Source organism: Trachinotus anak, unplaced genomic scaffold, assembly GCF_046630095.1.
Source record: "Trachinotus anak isolate AG129_WGS33_773 ecotype Australia unplaced genomic scaffold, CSIRO_AGI_Tana_v1 ptg000026l, whole genome shotgun sequence".
Classification (NCBI taxonomy): Eukaryota; Metazoa; Chordata; class Actinopteri; order Carangiformes; family Carangidae; genus Trachinotus; species Trachinotus anak.
Window position 1 is genome coordinate 3,776,699 of NW_027273877.1, and position 20,105 is coordinate 3,796,803.

The following is a 20,105-nucleotide window of genomic DNA, read 5'->3' on the forward strand; positions in this document are numbered from 1 at the left end:
GTCGACTCAACACTGTGTGATTGTTTGTATTTGTGTGTTAACAAACACGTACTGTATTTGTCCCATTTTACACAAGTGAGAGTCATGTGAAATGGTCCTGTGTGAGACTGAGTGTGTGAGTGGCCAGTGTTTGCTGTTCAGGACCAGCGATGCTATCACTGCTAATCTACTGCCTGGGTTATTGTGATGTGAGCTGCCAGAGGAGACGGCACTGCTCCACATGAAGCTCACTGAGGGCCAGTCAGAGGGATCAGGGTGGGTGACCCTGTCCATATGTGCATAAAGGGTGTGCTGTGTGTGTTTGTTGGGCGTAATTAGAAAAGTTAATGCATTGTATGATGACCTTATTGTCAGGGAGGCTCTGTGGGTGTCTGAACACTGTGGCGGTTATTATATATTGAGTTTATATTATAGTATTCAAAAAGTCCATGACTCTAAAGTCAGTGCTGACAATGAGAAAAATCAACCTTTGCTTTCACTGCCAGATGAATAGCATGACATCAATGCCAGGACTGTGCATCATGTTGCACACATAAATGTTCGTCCTTGTGCATTTGCACAATGTTATCAAAACAGGGACCAACTGTTATCAACTAGTATGAACTCCATAGTGCTCCTTGTGGTTCAAGACTCCACAGAGTACATTTAACTGTTCAGCTGTTATTTCCGTGAATCTAATTTCCCAGCATGGAGGTCTAAAGCCTTCCCCACACTGCCAGGAATGACTGCCAAGACCTTGTTTTATTCTAATTTAGCATAAATGTTGTCAAATTTAAACAAAAAAGTGGAGTCATCTCATAAAATACTCTTATCTTTGTCTTATATGATGAAATATTGAATATTTTGGGGTTTTGGACAAAACTGGCAATTTGAAGTTGCCTTTCCTTTATTTCCTTAAGGACATTGTGATCAGCAGTTTCTACTGTATTCTGACATTTAATAGGCCAAAAGGTTTATTGATTGAGAATAATCAGTAATGAAAAGAATCATTGCTGCAGCCCTAGACCTGACCTCAGTATGGGAGTTCCCATCCAAGCACTAAATAATTGCACCAGGAAGCAGGTGGTTGCAGATTTATTCATGTGTCCGCTTGTCATCACCTGTCATTGCCTATCATCCACATGTTGGGACCATTTAGTCCTCCCTGTGTTGATTTCCTTGTTGAGTCATGTAAGGAAGATGTAAACAATTAATGGGGCTGGGGAGGAAAATCAATGGCGAGGGTGTGAGAGTGAAATGCACTAATGAGTTCTCTGCTCATCACCGAAATCACTCTGGAGTTGCTGCATCATCTTGACATCGGTTCATTCCCATTGTTCAAATTCCTCGTGGAAGTCATTATCATCATCTTTGCATTTTTATTGCCTCATCACTCAAATTAAAATGAAAAATAAATGGTGGGCGTTTTTTCCATACATGTAAACTATATAAAATCTATGACTATACTATAACATTATAGGAAAGTACAAACAACCTAATTTGCAGTGACTTTATGACACGGTGAGGCTGGGTGTGTGAGTGTATGTGTCCTTCAGGCCCTTAAATTGGTTGTACAGTGTTGTAGTGTGTATTAGAGGCATGTGCTGATGGCTCTATTTGAGACCGTGTGTGTGAGTGTGTGTGTATGCATGCGCGTGCATGTGCATACACCCATGTGAACAAGTGATTTATGGGCTGTTTTTAATCACGCAGTAGAAAATGTTATTAGACAGCCTTCTCGTGCTCCCTCCGCCTGCAAATGAGCCGGCCCCCGCTGCACCCTGGGATAGCCTCCTGTAATTAGTTCTGGGAACTCACCTGTTACTGAGCGAGATTGAGAGAGGGAGGGAGGGAGGGACACGAGGAGAGGATGGAGTGAGAGGGTAACAAGCAGACAGATAAACAAACAGAGAGGAGGGAGACTGGGGGGGGGGGGCGGGGGGGGGCTATGGGTTGAAAAAGAGGACTAGAAGGGAAGAGTAGGGGGTGCAAGGATGAGGGAAGACAGAGGGAAAAAGAAACTGACCTCGACGCCCTCACGGTTCTCGGTTTGTCTTCTAACAAGCTCGCCAGCCTCTGCCTGACTTTTCCAGAATACACTAGGACGAGCAGTGTGGAGCATCTCATTCTGAGTACAGTGGACTGGAGGAGCTGTGTGCTCTCAGGTGTCAAGACTCCAAGTTATATATCCACAGCAACACAGCCCCCTGTACTTTCTTTCTCTAATAAGATATTGTGAGATAAACAACAGCTATCAATTGTTTCCAAAGCACTTTCAGATTAATTGAAAAACAAAATCTGTTACTAAACAATGAGTAAAACTTGCTAAAATTAAACCAAAGTATTGCCACTCTATTGTTCATTGTTTGGCCTTTTTATTGATGTAAGGTCTGACCCCTAATCAATATCACTGCAGAAACAGCAGCTTCTCCTTGGCAATAATTTGATACTGCAATTTATCAACTTTTATGAGAATATGATACTAACATCAACTATAGTTTTGTGCAGATAGGGAAAAATCCATTATAGGTTTCAGAATTGTACTGTCCAATTTAATGATTCCAAGCTCATTGTAAGTCGAAAACAAAGAAAATAAGTCATTTAAAGCTGCACTAATCAACATTTTTATATTAACAATGGATCCAGCAATGGTTCATAATTTGAGTATTATTTTGATTTTATGACCTATCACGATTTTGGTTCTGTCTCAGTGGTCTCGTCATTCATGTTTTTGGCTGCAACCGGCAGCTGCTTTCAGTGAAAAAGCTCTAATAAACCAACTCTGTGCTGCTTCACCAGCACCAAACAGGGGACACACAAAGTTAGTGTTGGCATTAATGTGAAGATTTCATGTGATTTTTACATGCATCTGCTATACTTTGATTTTGATTCACAATATCATAACACCAACTTTACCCATATCACCCAGCTCCATTTGAAAAGCCAGAGAAAATAAACACAATTTTGAGTTGTGTTGCAACATGATATGTGTAGTTGTCTGAACTAAAATCTCATCTTTTACCAAATAAGATTTGAATGTAAGGTTGTGTTATATAGGTGTAAGTCGTAGTGTTTCCACTTTTCAAAAATAATTTTTTTTCAGTCTTGAACTCAGCACCCAGACAAAATTATCATGTGACCTGCCTGCTCCTTGGCGCATCACTGAGCTCTGGTGAACTGACTGTAGCTGCAGGCTGCAGACTCTCCAATGAGCACTGCCTTGACAGTCAATCACAGCAGTGGCCTGTCACTGCCAGACACACACACACACACACACACACACACACACACACACATACACACAGATACAAAAACACTGAAATCTTCATGTGTACAATTTAAAGCTGCACATATGCAAACACAGATAGAGTGCAAACACACACACTCACACACGCTGCACTCCTCCGATGCTCCTGACAGACCAGTAAAAACATTATGAAATATTCAGTAAGTCTCACTGCGGTTTGGGTTCTACCTGTCTCAGCCTTTCTCGTTGCTCTGTGTGTGTTTGTTTGTACAGGAGAGGAAGAGATAGTGTCTGTGTGCGTGTTGGCATCGGCTCGGTTCAGACTTTTCCTCCTCGCGGGTATACTGAGGATACATTTGTGTGTATGTTCGTGCACGTATGTGGAAAGTGCGTCTGTGTTTGTACATGTTTGCACTGTCTCAATTCAATTCTCAATCCTTGCCGTCACAATGTGTGTAATTGGGTCTGAGGCAGCCAAACCTTTTGTCTGTGTGTTGCCTTGTGCTTACATCAACTAGGTTGCTCTTCTAAACAAGTAGACAAACCTGGAGTCAGTCTCTCAGCCTCTCTATTTGCAGGCCTGTGAGCTTTTACAAGCATGTTTTTCTTGAACACAAAAAGGCAGTTATGGATGCCAGAGCCAATTTTACAATCTGACACACTAGAATTATCATAATCAAAAGCTTTTGTTCAGATTTCAGACCTTCCCCTCAACTGAAGGAGGTGACTGGAGTTTTTGTATTTTCAGTCAATCAGTGGAAATGCACTTGACCATATGAAACACACTCAGGGATGGTGGAGTTTGCAGCTTCAACTGTGGTTGAGAACTGATTATTGTTCTTAATTTCACTTTAACTTTTGACAAATTAAAGGTGTTATCTTGCGGCCTTTCCCGTGTTAGGGAAATGACTCCTCTCTCACCCTCAGCTGCCTTTGTAGAAGGTCTTTTGCACCATAATATCTTCATGATTACTCATTTACAGTTCTGTTTCCTCCCACTTGACTCAAAACTCTCTCTCTGTCTGACTCAGATGGCTTCCACTGGGAATGCTGTCTGCTGATTAACAGACCATATCACAATTGTAGCACCTCTGCACAGATGAGGGAGCCACTTCATTTGTGTTTAGAAGAGCTTATGGAAAATGGTACTTGTTAAAAGACTGATAATAATCCTTGACAGGGTAACAAAATGGACATCCGCAAATATGAAAGAGTTGGAACTTCTCAGCAACTTTGTGAACTTAAAGTTTAGAACATTCTTCATATGATTTTTCCCTGACCAGTTAATGTGCAAGACTGATGACACAAGTGCAGCTGGTCAACACAGCCTTCAAACTAAAACAAAACGTTGGACTGCTGTTCATATCCTGTTTCAAACTGACAGTCATCCATTGTGTCACCATGATGACGAAGGTCCTGTAGCCCAAAGCATGAATGGGTTAGTAAAAAAAAACCCCATAAAATTCTGGGTTATTTGGTTTTCCACAGTGATTTTTAACAGATTATGGTGACACATCTCCTGCTGCCGTAGGGCCACTAATTCAGGAAACATTCCGAAGGCTCAAAGATGATTTTTTACATGGAGTAGAATAGATTAGAAAATCGATGCCAGCCTCATGTCTGTGTGCTAAACATGTAAATCCAGCCAGCAGCCTCTAACACTCACCAAATAAAATGTCATAACAACTATTTCTTGGCTGAGACCAGTAACTTGTTGGAGTCTCTCCGGCTGCGTGGCAACAGCTTGTTCTTGCATTTAATGAAAACAACAATAACAAAGAAAAAGAAGAATAAAAAAACAGTAATGAGTAGTGATGCAATGACTCCTCAGTAGAATAGTTCAAACAGTAATGTCTTACCTGATTTCCTTGTCCTTAGGCAGTCGGTGCAGTGTGTTTACAACCCTACTACTATGTCATGGCTGGACAGAAATGATTGGTGTAGCTTGAAACCTATGATTTTTCACTCAGTCAAACAGGAATATTGACAGGACTTTTTTCACACTGTGCATGTTAACAGCTTCATTAAATATATTCCAGGACAGACTAAGGCAATAATTAGGTGACTGGACGCCAAAAGTCAATCTGGAAAGTCCTGCACACTTACAAATGCACACATATACAAAATATCTAAACATATGACATTCAAATATTGAAGCTGTAATTTGTGTTGTCCCTGTCTTTGAAAGGATCAACTTCTCGGAGGAGCTGACTGAAAGAGCATGTACTTTTAAAAAAGCCATCTGTGGCAGCCTCCCAGCTCCTGCTGTGCTTTGAAAGCCTGTTCCCATTCACTGAGACACATCAGCCAGCAAAGGGCTGAGAAGAAAACATGTCAAAGGATATACTTTGCACAGCACTCAGCACCAAATAAATCGCAGAGAATGGTAGATTTCTGCAAACACTTAAGTTGACCAGTCTGTACTTCTCTACCAGTGGGTAAGAAGGTTTTTTAAAGATCCATAACTGTTTTTTGTATTTGAGGGCTGGTGATGATTTCTATTCCTCATTCACATTCACACTGACGTTGACTTTGCTCTACAGACACGTCTGTCAGGGGGATCGTGCCAAAGCATCCAAAAAAGTGAAGACTGGCATCTCTTTTCTAACTGTGGAGTCTGGAGCGGGATTATTTAATTTAAAGAAACAGTTATTTGCCTCTTGCAGAGAGTTCCCGCTCAATACCACTCACATCTACACAATAAATGTAAAGCTTGATTTGTCAAAAGTTGTGACTTTTCCTTTAATGTCTTCATCATTCAATGACTCAGAGAGATCGTATATAAACAGCTTAGTTCTCAGCTCTAGAGTGATGACATTTAGCTGCAAGAGCACAGCAGGGGTTGTAGCCTTGCGCTGCTGTCAGGTGAAAATCAGGAAAGCTTCTGTGACGTATGTGTTTTGCTTCAGTTGGGGGATTACGTGGGCTTCCGTAGGCCGAGGAACCATTTGAATCTGTTTCAAAACCCGGCGCATCATTTTTCAAAAAACAACAACAAACAGCATCTTTCTATAAACAGCACTGATTTTCTTAGTACCTTAAAAGTTACCATTTTTGAATACACCATGTATTATCAATTTTACCTTTTGCTAATGCTTACCTGGAGCATACTACAGGGTAACATGGTGCCAGGGTGGAGGAGCAACAGATCCATGTCATGGGATTACACTGATCTACTTTAAAAATGGTAACTGTAATCACTGTAAAAATAGCTCAGTAATCATCAAGTAGTTGACAAAAATAATTACTGTTGGATTAAAGATTGTCAGATCATAAATCTGGATATTTGGCAGAACATAAAATAACAGTGAACAGGAGTAGAAATGTGCCCAGGTGCTCTACAATGGCTACCTGTGGGTTTGTTCCCACTCTGGCCTAATATTTCAATCTTATCAATGAATTAATTATACAGATTGAATGAATTTGTACTGCTTATGTTTACAAGATAAGCACTGTTTATTTCAGTGCTGTAAGACTGTTTTTAACCATGTGAACTTAAATCTAGTTTTCATGTGTTTGCATCTAACATAGCAGATGGATTACAAGCCTGCACATACAGTGCTTTTACCATCCATTAGTATTATGATGCAATGTCCGAGACCCCCTCCTCAAAGACAGAGTGATGGCCGAACACGGTCCCTCCATCCCAAACACATGTCGGGTAGCGTTCATTAGTCCCACTGTTCTGAGAGGTTCATAAATCACAGCCATCTGGAGCGCTCTTGGTGCTGCAGAGCGGCACGCTCTGTGCACAGCTCCCCCACCTCCCTCCCTCCCTGTGGCGCTGGCAAACAGCCAATCAGACAGCAAATCCCGTAGTGGCACATCATGGCTGAGCCAGGCTGGGAGCAACACAACAGACAACCTTTATTAAAACTTTCATTTTGCTACAGAGTTACACTGTGGTTTTATAGTGTTTAGAGAGAAAACAGCAGAAAACTCAAGCACAGATGCTGATTTTTAATCACACACAAACCAAGACTGATGTCATTTGTAAAGGCTAACAAGGTTTTACTCCAGAACCCAACACAGAAATGGGGTTAAACTCCACTTTTAGCACCTCATTTAAACCACATTGTTTGCCACTGAATCGAATCATGTCACTGCAGTTTTTAACAACAGTCACTCTTTTTTTTTTCTCAATCTGGAGACTTTTCTCAGACACTTTCAAAGATCGGGTCATGTGTTCAAGTCTATCTCAATACAATACTCACATGCTAGTATGCAGATTGAAAGAGCCCTTGAAAATTCATGAAAAGATTCATTGAGGGGAAAAATCCATGGTCTTGTTTTTCTGCAAAATTGCACTCCAAAGTTCAGCTGAAACTAATATGAGGCTTCAGCAGTCGGAATTGTTTTGTTAGGTTGCAGGAGCATGAGCAAGACATAAGTGACCTGGAGTTTGAATTACAGCATTGCTTTGTTTTACAGGCGCAGTATTTCCCAGCTAACTTCCTGTGAACTGCCTTCATCATTTCCTAAAAATGAGCTGGCGTTGAGCTGTCAGTTACCAAGAACTTTCCAAGAAATCCTACGCAATTAGAGCTAATTATAAGGCAAATGGAGGAAGAGTTTTAAGGTGAAAAAATGATTATATAATTATAGAAATTATGTAGTAGTTAAGTTAAAAATAGTGGCAGGTTGAACGGACACATTCAAGCTCATTAAACTTAAATATTCTTTATCTGAAGTTCATGTTCATTGGCTGAATTGCACACTTACTTAATCTTTAGCTTTAAACTTCAAACATATTAGCTCAACTTTAGTCATCAAGTAATGTCTGGTGCATGTGGACTGGCTCAGTTTTTCCCTCCCTGAAGAGTCGGCAGCAGCTGGTAGAGCAGAGACATATCTCTGCACACATGTATTCCATAGAGAGAGGAGATCTAAATCGATGGCATGTTGATCTCTGCCACTAACCTGAGCGGACGTAGAGGATGCTTGCTCGCACTTCAGCGCGCAGTTGATCTTCATGTGATCTTTGCAGCACTGCCTGGTCTATGGCCTGAAACACATGGACAAATCTACATAACATCACATGCCATGGGCTACAGATTCTTTAATAATCCACACCTTGCTTGTCTTGGAATTAGCACCAACATGGCACCAGATGTCTATTATTAGTTCAAGGAGTGGGAAGAAATTATGGTAATTTTATTTTAGATGTCGCTCGATGTAGAAACGTCTGTGTTTGTGAGCCTTCTGATTTACGTGCGTGACACTGAAACGTGCGCGTGTGTATTTGTGTGTGTTGGCGTATGCATATTCAGCTCAACACCTGTAGCTCCCGCTGAGCATGAAATGGCTTATTTGCTTGCAGAGACCCAGTCCTGGTGTTTGTTATGTGCTTTGCATGTTTTGCGAACTGAGCTTATCATTCAGCAAACAGAGCACAGCTATCGAGCAGTTAGCCGGCACACATACAGTACACACAAAGGCAGTATAACAAACACTTATTGAGTCTGCTGGATGTAATTTAGCCTTGATGCATCTTGCTCTGTTGACATTTCTTTGTTCTCACATTATCTGCTGATCCAAGAGCCAAACTACAAAGAGGGAATCAAACAGGGGAAAAAATGAGAAAGATTTGAGAATTAAGATTTTAAGTTCTTATTTGATCTGATGTATTTGTATTTGCCCCAGTCCATCTGGATGCTATCAAACTGAGTGAAACTTCCAAGGGGGAATGATACAGCAGCAACAAAACAGAGACATTTCCAGCCACAAGCAAATCTTCTCCCTGCCCCTGCTCCCTTCCACCTCTCTGGGGAAATCACCAACAGGGGAGAGAGGAGAGATGTTGTTTTCTTTTCACTCAGGTGCCGTGTTACTCCCCCCCCCCCCCCTCCTCTGCCCACCTGTGCCCTCCGCAGCCCTTCCTGCAGCACAATAACAATCTGCCCATCTGTTGTAATCAAACTTTTCCTCTCGTCCCCCCCCTCTTGTTCATCATTCTTCAGTGCCCTTCTTCTTATCCATCCTTTCGTCTGACTTTGCACCATCTCCTCTTCTCCTCTTCACCAACACTATTTCTTTGTTCTCCTGTATCCCCCTCACCTCCTCCCTCAATCACAGCCTCATCGTCCTTTCCATCTTCCTCATTATCCCCCACCCACCTGCCTCTTCTCCACTTCCCCTCTCGTTGCCAGTAGAAACTCCAGCGGGCCATTATTGATCAGCTTAATCGGAGGCGTTAGAATGCAATTCCACCTGTCTTCTCCGCTTCATAGCTCCGTGGGCCATTCGATAACGTTTAGATGCTCGGATGCAGATGTGGCTGTGTTGGTTGTCAATGACAAAGAGGGAGGGAGAGGGGAGGGACGGTGCTAATGATGAGCCGCTCCCATCACGCTCCCTCAGTCTTTTTCTTCGCCGTCTGTCAAAACCAAATCTCTCTTTCTCTTTAGCTTTTTTCTCGCTCTCCCTCCTCAGTGTGTTTTTCTCTCCCCAGCCTTTGTCTTATTTACCCATCTGAGTCACGGTATCACTCCCTGATCCCCTTTTTTTCTGTTCATCTCCATCTTTCTCTCGCTTCCTTTCTGTTACCTACAAATATTCCATGTCTCATTGTGGCTGAGAGGGGATGTTTTGAACAGACAGGATCCTGTATTGATATTCAAATAATTCTCCTCGGGGAGATAAAGAGGCCATTGTCTCTCATCCCTGATGTGTAAACTATAATTCCCATTTTCTCGACGTTTTGCATTCAGGAAATAAATCCCAGACTGGCTGAGAAAATCTAGTCGTGCAGAAGTGTTTTCCTATCCATCAGCAACTTTTGTGCAGGGACCCTTGAGCAACACATTTAATCCCCAGATTTAATCCCCAGTTTTGCACAGTGCCCAACAGTACAAGATTAACAGTGTTTTGGGCAGCTCACAGGTATGAAAGCATGTTATTTTCCAGTATCACCTCGTGATACATTTATACCAACCAGCATCTGGGAGCTGACCAGTAGAGCCACAATCTGCTCTACAGTCAGTCAGTCAGGATTTAAAGGAAAAAAAAACTCCACTGATTTCATGGTTTGTTTTAGTATGAAGACAAATCCTTCCTACATGTGTTCTCAAACTGATTTTCAAGTTGTTAAAGATATTCATTGTATCCCAGTTTTCCCTCACTGTGCTTTATCTTCTTCTACTTGATATACTTATCATATTTTGACAACTCCCGGCCATCAGATGTGCGTACATGTGTAGCATTCACCGATGAGTTGCATGAACAGTCCATGTGACTGCATGAATAGAGAAAGTGAGTAGGAGTTTAAGTCTTCAAGGCTGCATTGTATTCTGGAGTATGAAGGTTTTGTCAGTGAATCTCATCTTCTTTTGACAAGAGCGCATGTATAGATTTATAGATGAAAATGGATGAAAATGAATTTTTTGCTGGGGTGCAATTGACACATGAATACCCAGGAATTTATTGTATATCCAGTGTCCGCTTGTGTTATGGATCACCAGTGCTGTGACATGGAAACTTTACGCTCTGGGCAACTACTGACCAGATTTACTAAGAAAATGATGCAGTGCACTGCATCCATGATGGTTTTCAATTAATTTGCAGCTGCAGTCTGCAGGTATACAGTGCCAGAGGCAGCAGCTCATTCGTTCATACAGTCTACTGACACCATGAGAAATGTGTAAATTCAATATGTATGTATATGTATTACTGAGGTCACAAGTACAGTGCATGTGTCTTGGCAGAATGCATCACAACTGCACCTGAGAAAATGGCGCCAAACTGTTGCTGTTTTACAAAAATAAAATAAAAAAGTCAGTTGCAGTCAGTTTCATCTGCACTGAAGACATCTCAATGTGATGATAGGTTGTGACATCATACACAGCTTACCGCGAGAGCAGTTTGAGAGCATTATTGGGCTTAAGGCTGTGTTTTGCTTCAGTATACTTCAATACAGATGGTGAACCTGAGCAATTGAATGATGAAACACGTTCTCTGTATTCCAGTTAGAGTCACAGCGGTGAGCTCTTTAACTTTGATCAACAGGCAGCCCTCTGCAAAGCAACTGTACTCGGCTCGGTGGGAGGGCCTGGCCGGTGGGCCGAGTCTGCACGGTGCAAAAGAAACAGGTGTGTCAGCTTCCGACGAGCCTCACTTTGAGTCTAATTCATGTGAATGCCTCTGAGAAGGCCCTGTCTGCTTGCATAAAAGCACACAAGGGCTCTTGTTGTCTTACTGCCTCTGGTGATTAGTCTGGCTCGCTCAGTCTCACCGACACTTACCAACTGGTTGAATCCTGCAGTTGGTACTGTAGTTTTACTGGACTGTGTGGGGCTGGTGGTCTGGACTGGTCCCCAGGCAAGTGATTAATGGGTTACTGCCCCTCAGAGCTTTAGGATTTCTTAGATAAAGTATTATGGGTCCTACCTGCCTTTTCACTCAACTTGGCATCATATTATACCAACATACAGTCAAGGGCCAACTTATAAAGAAGTGTCAAGTAAACAAGGAATTATTTTCAGGAATTTGTACTATGACTATTATAAAACTAAGTCTACTAAGAGTCATAAAGAACAACAGAAAGATGATATCTGGGATAAACAAATGCTTAAAAATGTAGATTATTACACACAACTATGATTTACAGAGAAGGCAAAAGGCCTTGTGTCCTTGCCTGGAGGAGATATGAGGAAGTTTTTGTTTTGCCAGATGTTTATGGCAGCTGTGAGAGATAAAGGTTGATTGACAATGGTTAAGAAATTTCATTATGATCTAATCATCAATACATCAATGAATCATTTCAGCATTTTCTCTGATGATTAACTACTGATCTTTCAAGCTAAACAATCTACAGATCTAAATCTCTCTAAAATATTTTCCTCCATGTATCAGTAGCAACGTTTGACACTGGTTCTTTGCTTTGTTATTACATCCAAAAGATTCCCTTTCACTGTTTCCTTATTATTGTAACTTAAACTCTTCTTTTTGTCTCTGTATTTTGACTCTTTGATTTCACACCCTCACTTTTCTACCTTACATTCCTGCTTGGCAGGCAGGCGGCAGTGGTGCAGCGGCTTGTCCTTGAACCCGCCACTCTCTTCAGATCATTTGAACTCCTTTCACATTTCGTTACTCCCAAAGAAAAACACTTCCACTCACTAGTTCTCATCTTAGTGCCTTAAAAAAAAAAGAAAAAAAGAAAGACCCTTGTCGAGGGAATTTTGACTGAGCTGTCATCCTCTGTTACAACTGTGCCCTCCTTCGCACTCACACTGTAACTCATAGTGACACTGTTGCTGCTCTTTATAACTGCTTTCTACTACTGTTGGCCACTTGACTATTCCCCCTGGAGCCAAGTGGGGTGCAGTATCTTGCTCAAGGGCACCTCTACGGAAGATGTTCAGGGAGCGGAAAGCCTTTCTCACTCAATTTCCCCACACAGAATTTCCCAGCTGGTGTGGGACTGAAAAAGCCGACCTTGGCATAACAAGCTCACTGCTGAACCTCCAGGCCACTGTCCCACTGTCCCACTGTACCTCTGTCCCCAGACTGTGACTACAAGGTTCACAGGAAGGACGACACTTGGTTTGTGTGTAGAGATGTGTGTGTGTGTGTGCTTACTTTTCTTTTACTCTTACCTTGTGTTCATCTTTTGGATGAAGATGTTTGCAGTGTCTTTCATATCCTCCACGCCACAGCGTAGTGGATGATAACACTGACCTTGGAGTAAACAAACGTTTTGTTGACACTGGATCCAATGAGGAATAGCTGTTTCCAAGGTAACAACCAATGGAAATCCAAATAAATTACTGTTTTCCTGCATAGATTCTCCTTGACGGTTTTCCAGTAGCCCTTAAGTGGTAGTGGAATTAAGGTAACATATGGTATGTTATCCTGAAATGCTCATAGAAGATTGTGTCAGACTGAAGGTTGTTTAGTATTGTGAGAGCTCTCAGGTGGTGGGAAAGAACATTTCTACCATTTTAACATGTAAAATAGCATAGTGCTGAAAATATTTGAACGTTCATGAATTAAAAATTTAAGTTATTTATTAAGCAAAAATAAGTAAATTCAAGACATGAACTCTGGATAATGAGCCATTGTGTCAGATTGAAGGGTGTGTAATAATCTAATAGGTAAGGATTTGCTGCTTTTCTCTGTTAATACCATAAAGGAAACATCTTATGATTTTTGGCTGTTGAAGAAATATAAGTAAAATGAAGAAACGATCCTACTGGCCACATCAGTGGCACCATACAGACAGAGGTAGCAGTCACAGAACAGTAGCTGAGATGTGAACAAGGATATGTGATAAGATTGTTGTTTTTCTGAGGAGTTGATGTGCATCAACATGCTGCTGGTGTGTAGGATCTTACAGAGAATACAATGGGTCTCTTGAGTCATCACACGCTGGCGGCTGCAAAGCCTTGAGAAGTGAAAGGCTTGCATCCTATAGAAAATGAACAGGGGAAATGCATCTCTTTTAGCACGTCGCAATGTTCGCTGGTCCCAGGAAAGTTAAAGTAAAGGTAACAAATCAAGTCCAGATGAGTCTGTGATGTTTCAGTGCAAAATGTGGCATCAACCTCTTCCCTTAAAAAACTCTTGGGATCTACATAAATCTTGCAGGTGCCACATTTTTTTTTCAGTGTAAAACGTTGAATTTCTCCAAAAGACAAGACTGTGCAGGTCCCTAAATACATATAGCTGCATACAAATATATTCTCTTTTAGTTTAAGTCTAGCAGATCCAGGAGAAGTGGATGAAACACAGTAAGGCGAAGAGGGAAGCATATGATACATTTCTTGAAGAAGATTTTTTTAGAAGTCTTCCCTCTCTTCTTCTCACCTACCCTGGCACGTGTCACTTTATCTCTCTGTTTATTTTGTCTCTCTGTTTGATCAGTCTCCCTGTTGTTTCATCCCCCTGCTCCCCCTGGGGGACCCAGCAGGTTGAAGATCACATATCTTTCACCCAGCTGGCCTTTTCTCCGCCCTGGGCCAGCCAGGAGGCAGGCTGGAGGGGGAGCTGTCCAGCTGCCAGTGCTGAATCGCCCCAGCACACGGCTTCTGGTAGTGACGCTGTCTGTGGTGCTGAAACACAGCTTCCTTACCCTTGGAGACGGAGTGGGGAGCAGCTCGGCTCCCTGCGCCCGGCTCTGCCTGGCCCTGTCAGTAATGACGGCAGATGGGAACGGGGGCGGATGTGCTGTGATGCTATTTTCATGTAACTGTGTGGATGACATGAGCAACACAAGCGCAGTCTCTCTCATTTTTTTGCATGTGGTGTGTCTTTCTCTGTCGAATGATGGAGGCAAGGAGCATAAGGGGGGAAAAAAGGCAACAGGAGTGTGTGACTCTGACAGGAATACAGCATTTCAAGGCAGGCAGGTGAAACGGGTAAGAAAATGTTTCCCGCTGGTTGTCTGTGCCTGAACAGAGCGACTCAGGAGTCAGTGACACATGCAGCAGCAGAACACCTCTCTCACAGCCAGAGCACACCCATTTGTGTCCTGAGCCAAGAATGTGTGTGTGTGTGTGTGGAGAGAGAGAGAAAGAAAAATAAATGGTGTTTATCTCCAGTAGAGTAGCGCGTGCAGTTCCTAGATTAAGAAGCCAGAAAAGAAAGGCTTAAAGAGGTGAGTCACAGTGTGGCGCTGTGTCCTCAGCCCTCTGTCGTCATATCTGATCTCTCAAGTGAAAGGTTTTAACCTTATGACATGCTGTCAGAAAAACTGTGGGGACATTTCAGTGCTCTGCACCTTCATGAGTTGGGCGCCTTAGAAGTGTAACTCTGAAAGGGATTGTTGAGTGTTTTAAGAAGAAAACTGAGTGGGTTTTTTTTTCTGGTTTTATAACTACTGGAAGTGGAACTTGTCAGTTCTTGTGAAAATCAGCAGGCCTGAAAGTAAAGTAAGTTTTCCACTTTAACACAACTTAGATAACTATAGAGACAAGCATAATTTGTCCTAATTTGTCCAGGATATGGGTTGTAGCCACACTGACTTTCTTTAGCTCTGCGAACAAAAGTTGTTTGAGTTGACTAAAACATCTCCCAGTTCTAGTTTTTAATGACTCAAACTGGCTCCTTGAAACCAAAGCTATCATTTTTCACAAAACATGTATTTCATGTGTAATCCCTCATGTCATTTAGACTGCTGAAAAGAAGAAAAGGGTGCCATGAGGGACAGAGAATGACAGATTAACCCCCTGCTAGTAATCAAACCCTTCTAACACATAGGATACCATTAGCGTTGACTTTGATTTACTTTGAACCATCATTAGTTTGTACCAGAAATCAGTTATTTATAGACACAAGTGCTTAGATTTGTACAAATCACAACCACAGCCACTTGTGTTGTGTCATCGCATTGCCACAGCGTCAGCAAAACATCATTTTCAGATGTATTTCCGTCTTCAAGGAAAACGTCAAAGCTGTGTAATCGGCTCAGCCTGTTTGATTCGGCTCATCTTTTTTTTTTCCCTCCCTCTGCCAAAATCAAAAGTCGCTCTGATTACCATAATCATACAAATCTGACAAGATGTTTAATCAAGATCAAACAGGGAAGAGATTAGTGTTTTCATTCAGATGTTAGTCTTTTGCACTTAATGTGTGGATGCGTTTGGCGGCAGAGGTAATCCATGTAAAATTGGTGTTGCCGAGCTTTTTAACGCTGCAGAAAAGCCACGCACACATGCGCACACTCGCACATGCATGCACCTGATTCACTCACTCTGGATGCTAATACACACTCACAGCAACCCCCAAACTGAAGCCCGCAAAATATTTCTTTAAACCGTGAGAGGAGAGGACACAAAAAGGAAAATTTGTGTAGATTATCAGAGAGAAGACTAAAGGAGAGCTGCGTAAGACTTCATTAATATTAAAGTTCTTGTTTGAATGTTTAATTAAAAGACTCAGTGGTTTCTAAGCTCGTAACTCTCAAATGGAATCTGGCAGTTGAGTCCAGCAGAGCACACACAAGGCGCATTTTATGTCGTTCAATACAACTTTATACGGACGCAATAAATGTCAGAGACAAGCGCAACTCACACTTTAGCAATGAAACGCAAGCCTTTAATCATTCAGATTTTATGAGGATTATTTCATTGCGTCTTATCATAAAGCAGCAGAATGATCTGCGGCATTTATTTTAAGAATGACAGCCCCCTGCTGGTGTTGATAAACATGAAAGCCGCTTGTAAAAGTTATGGAAACATGCAACAAACAGCAACAACCGGCTGTTAAAAAAATAAAAAAAAAAGGCTCATCAATCAGTGTCATCATGTCGGATGAAAGGACTCCAGCTGTGATGTGATGCCCTGTGATTCAAAATGTCTGTTTTCCAAAACTTCAAGCCATTTCTTTGCAATTCTACCTAATTATTCTTCACTCTTTCATGTATAGCTTGAAAATCAGATAAAATTCAGGAGTTTCAGCCCATGGAAACGTTCTGTTGACTTTTTACTGTGGCAGATATTAAACCATTGAGCCATGAATTCCTCTCTTTCATTGCATCTCCATCTCGATATTTCCTGTTTTATTGCATTTGAGGAAAAAAAAAATCACAGAGTCCCCAGTGGCAGCACTGAATCAACTACTCCTCACTTACTCCACAGTGAAAGTGAAAAAAAGAGCTTCTTAAAAGGACAGCAAGCTAATAAAGACAATATTTTGTAAAGCAAAAGCAGATTGAAGAATCGTGAGAAAACAAACGACCTGTAAATTCCACTTGAAAGAAAAGAAGTTGCATCAAGTGTGTTACAAAATAGTAAGAAAAAAGCAAATGCTCCTCTTTATATTATTCCTCCAAAAAGGTGTTTTCAGGCTTGCCCCTTTTTATGCCAGAAGTAATTGCTGGTATCTTTTGCTCAGTTTGAGTCCTGCACCTTGAAGAGCTTACAGAGAGATCCTCAGTTAAACAGGCCCGACCTCCGTCTATCCCTTTTTTGTGCACAAACACAGGCACAAACTCATGGCACACAGCGTTCCTCTCTTCTCACCCCCCTTCCCTCTCGAAGCCTCCCCGCCTCCTCCCCCTCTCCGCCTGCTGGAGTGTGTGGAGAGCCGCTACAGGAAGGTAAAGTGTCGGAGTCAAACACGCCACTAACCTTGGCCGGCTCAAGGGCAAGCAGCCGCACTCAACCGAGCTTAAACACCTGCATGAGATCGCCAGGGATAACCACTTCCCCTCAGCACACACATACGCACTCTCTCCCCACCTACACCACCACCACCCTCACTCTAAGCCCTCACCTTCCTCCTCTCCCTCTCCAGCTCATCATTAGCATATATGAAGACAGGCGTAGTTCAGGGATGCAAATGAGGCTGGGCGCGGGCATGCATATTTATTTGGCTGCTCAAGCCGGGGCAAAGCTGATGGGGAGAGTTTGCGTGCTGACCCTGGAGTGGTGTTCAATTTTTACATTAACCCAGAGACACCCACTCGTAAACATGATGGTGCAGAGGGGGAGCGGGCCTCTCAGTGCCGCGTGTGTTTTGTGACCCCAATTACCTATTCACATTGGTGCTCCAGTGGCGCCTCATGAGAGGTTACTCATGTTTGTGTGGTTGGTGACATCGTCAAAAGATGTTGTGGGCGAAACTGCATGTCACTCGTTTGACACCACTTCCCTTTTGTTTGGTGAATAACACAGTCTGTGGGCTTGTGATCCTGAAAAGAGCAGCAGGCTTCAGTCACTTAGTGAAATTATCTGTATTTCTGTTGTGATTGTACAGTAACCAAAAGGTAATGTGTTTTTTGCCTGGTGCCCTTGTTAGATATCCTTTCACAAAAAAATATTATTTTTTCCATTCCTTTTCTACTTTGGCCAATGCAATACATCTCAACAAAACACATGTACATTGATAAAAATGTAAGGAAATAAAGGAAAAAAATGCTCACTAGTTTGGCCAAAAATGCCCAGTTTGAGAAAAAACATAATCAAATGCAGAAACAGAAATCCTCTCTTTACAGCACATTCTTTCAATCCCAGTCAAGTCCTTGGATCATGAGAATCAGCTGATTCTGAGTCTGATCTAATCTTAAATGCTGTATCTGACACATCTGAAGCCTACGTCCTGTAACACACCTTATTTTTCTTAAAAGCCTAAATTATTAATATGTTGAAACTGCTACTCCTGAAATTGACGTGACACGATCCACTAAAGCAAAGATGTCTCACTGTGTTGGAACTGTTGGAATCGTTAGAAGCTGTCAGTGAGGAGTAAAGTTCAGTAAAGAAAGGATCAGATTTTGATTTGCTTTCTTTTCTTTAATAGCTGGTCGTGTCACCTGTATTCGCTGAAGACGCCTCCTTCATTTGCGTGTGTTTTTTTCTTTCGTTGCAGTGGTTTGAGCTCTCAGGGCTGCCATACTTCTCACCCATTCTCTTGCTCACTTCAGTTTGAGATGAGGTAAAAGTTCACAATAGAGTCACCAGCAGTAGGCAAATAGACAACGGACACTTGTCATGTAGTATGATGTAGAGCATAGTTGGCATTTCAAAATGGCCAAAAAAAAAAAAAAAAAAAAAATCATAGCCGACTGGCTTTGCTGCCTCAACACTTAGGCCTGTTATACCATTCATCTGCTCCTCCATTCTGCTGCTGTCAAGTGACTGAGCTAGTTCTGCTTTTCTCAAGTGAATTTTTAGACAGCAAGGCATTGTGTGCTGCTAGCCTTGGGTGACAAAGCATGGGGCGACACCCACCACATCAGGACTCTCAAAAGAAGGAAGAGGAAAGGACTTGAATAGGTGGAATTGGTTGAAAGGTTTTCAAGCAGGCACAGAACTATCTCATGTGGTTTCTGTGATTTAACAAGAAAAAATGAAAGGGGTCAGACTTAGATGGAGGTGTAGCACTGAATTTTTCCTTTATATTTAATGACTGAACACTCTCAACCAAAGCACCTTTACATAAGGGCAGGATAATGGAGGAGTGGATGTTTGCTCCATCACCATCTGAATCACAACGTGCACTGTAGTAGTGGATAAAAGCAGACGATCAAGACACAGCGGCTCGCTGCTGTGAGCAGGAAAAATAATAAAAAATTTACAATATTTCACGAAGCTGTGACTAGTAAAGGACGAAGGAGCAGGGAGCAGACTGAAGGCAGACACTGTTCATGATGCATCTGTAATGGAACAAACTGATAATAATGTATGATGTGCACACCCTGTTTTTCATTTTAGTGGATTGCTGCTTCTCTAGTTACTTTTTCATCCATCTTTCAGCTCATAAAGATGGATGAAAATTTTAAGTGGCAACTTCCACAGAGTGTGCACTGATGTAGTTTCACTTGAGAGAAGTAAAGAATGTGTGTGTTATGGAAAGACAGATGCGTTTATCTTCCCAACATCTGGCTAGATTGCATCTCAAACCACCAACCCGAATGCTTTTTTTTTTTATATCGAGCAGCTACGTGATCCACCTGAGGCTCATGTTTTAGCCCAGTGTGAATGGGGTAGCAGTACCTTTTGCAGACACAGAGTATACTATCCTTGCATGGTTATTTTGTACCATTATGGAAACTCCATGGTGGTGCCTTCAGCGACTCAGGAACAAACCTAGAAGAAAAACATGGACATCACAGCAAGGCAAATTCCTCCCCTCCTTCTTTTAGTGTCCTCAATTTCACCAGATCTTTAAAAAATGTAACTACTTGCAAATGCATCACTGCATAAATAATATATGAGCATGGAGAGATTATGACAAAATGGGCCCCTGGGCACAGACAGGTAAAAGGTTCCCCACTCCTCATGTATGGGGCCCCTGCACTGAAAGTTTGCATCACTTTATGGTCATTTTGTGTCTTTTTATGGTAATTTTTCATCTCTTTGTGGTTGTTTTTCTTCTCTTTTTGGTCCCTGTATGGTCACTTTTCACGTCTTTGTAGTTGTTGTGGGTCTTTTTATGG

The 20,105-nt window shown here is 42.0% G+C and overlaps 1 protein-coding gene across 5 annotated transcripts in view; it reads left to right on the forward strand.

The window, feature by feature from the left end:
* Window positions 1-20,105, forward strand: part of LOC139609422 (neural cell adhesion molecule 2-like) — a 370,355-nt gene that overhangs the window by 142,126 nt on the left and 208,124 nt on the right. The gene's annotated exons all lie outside the window — the stretch shown is intronic.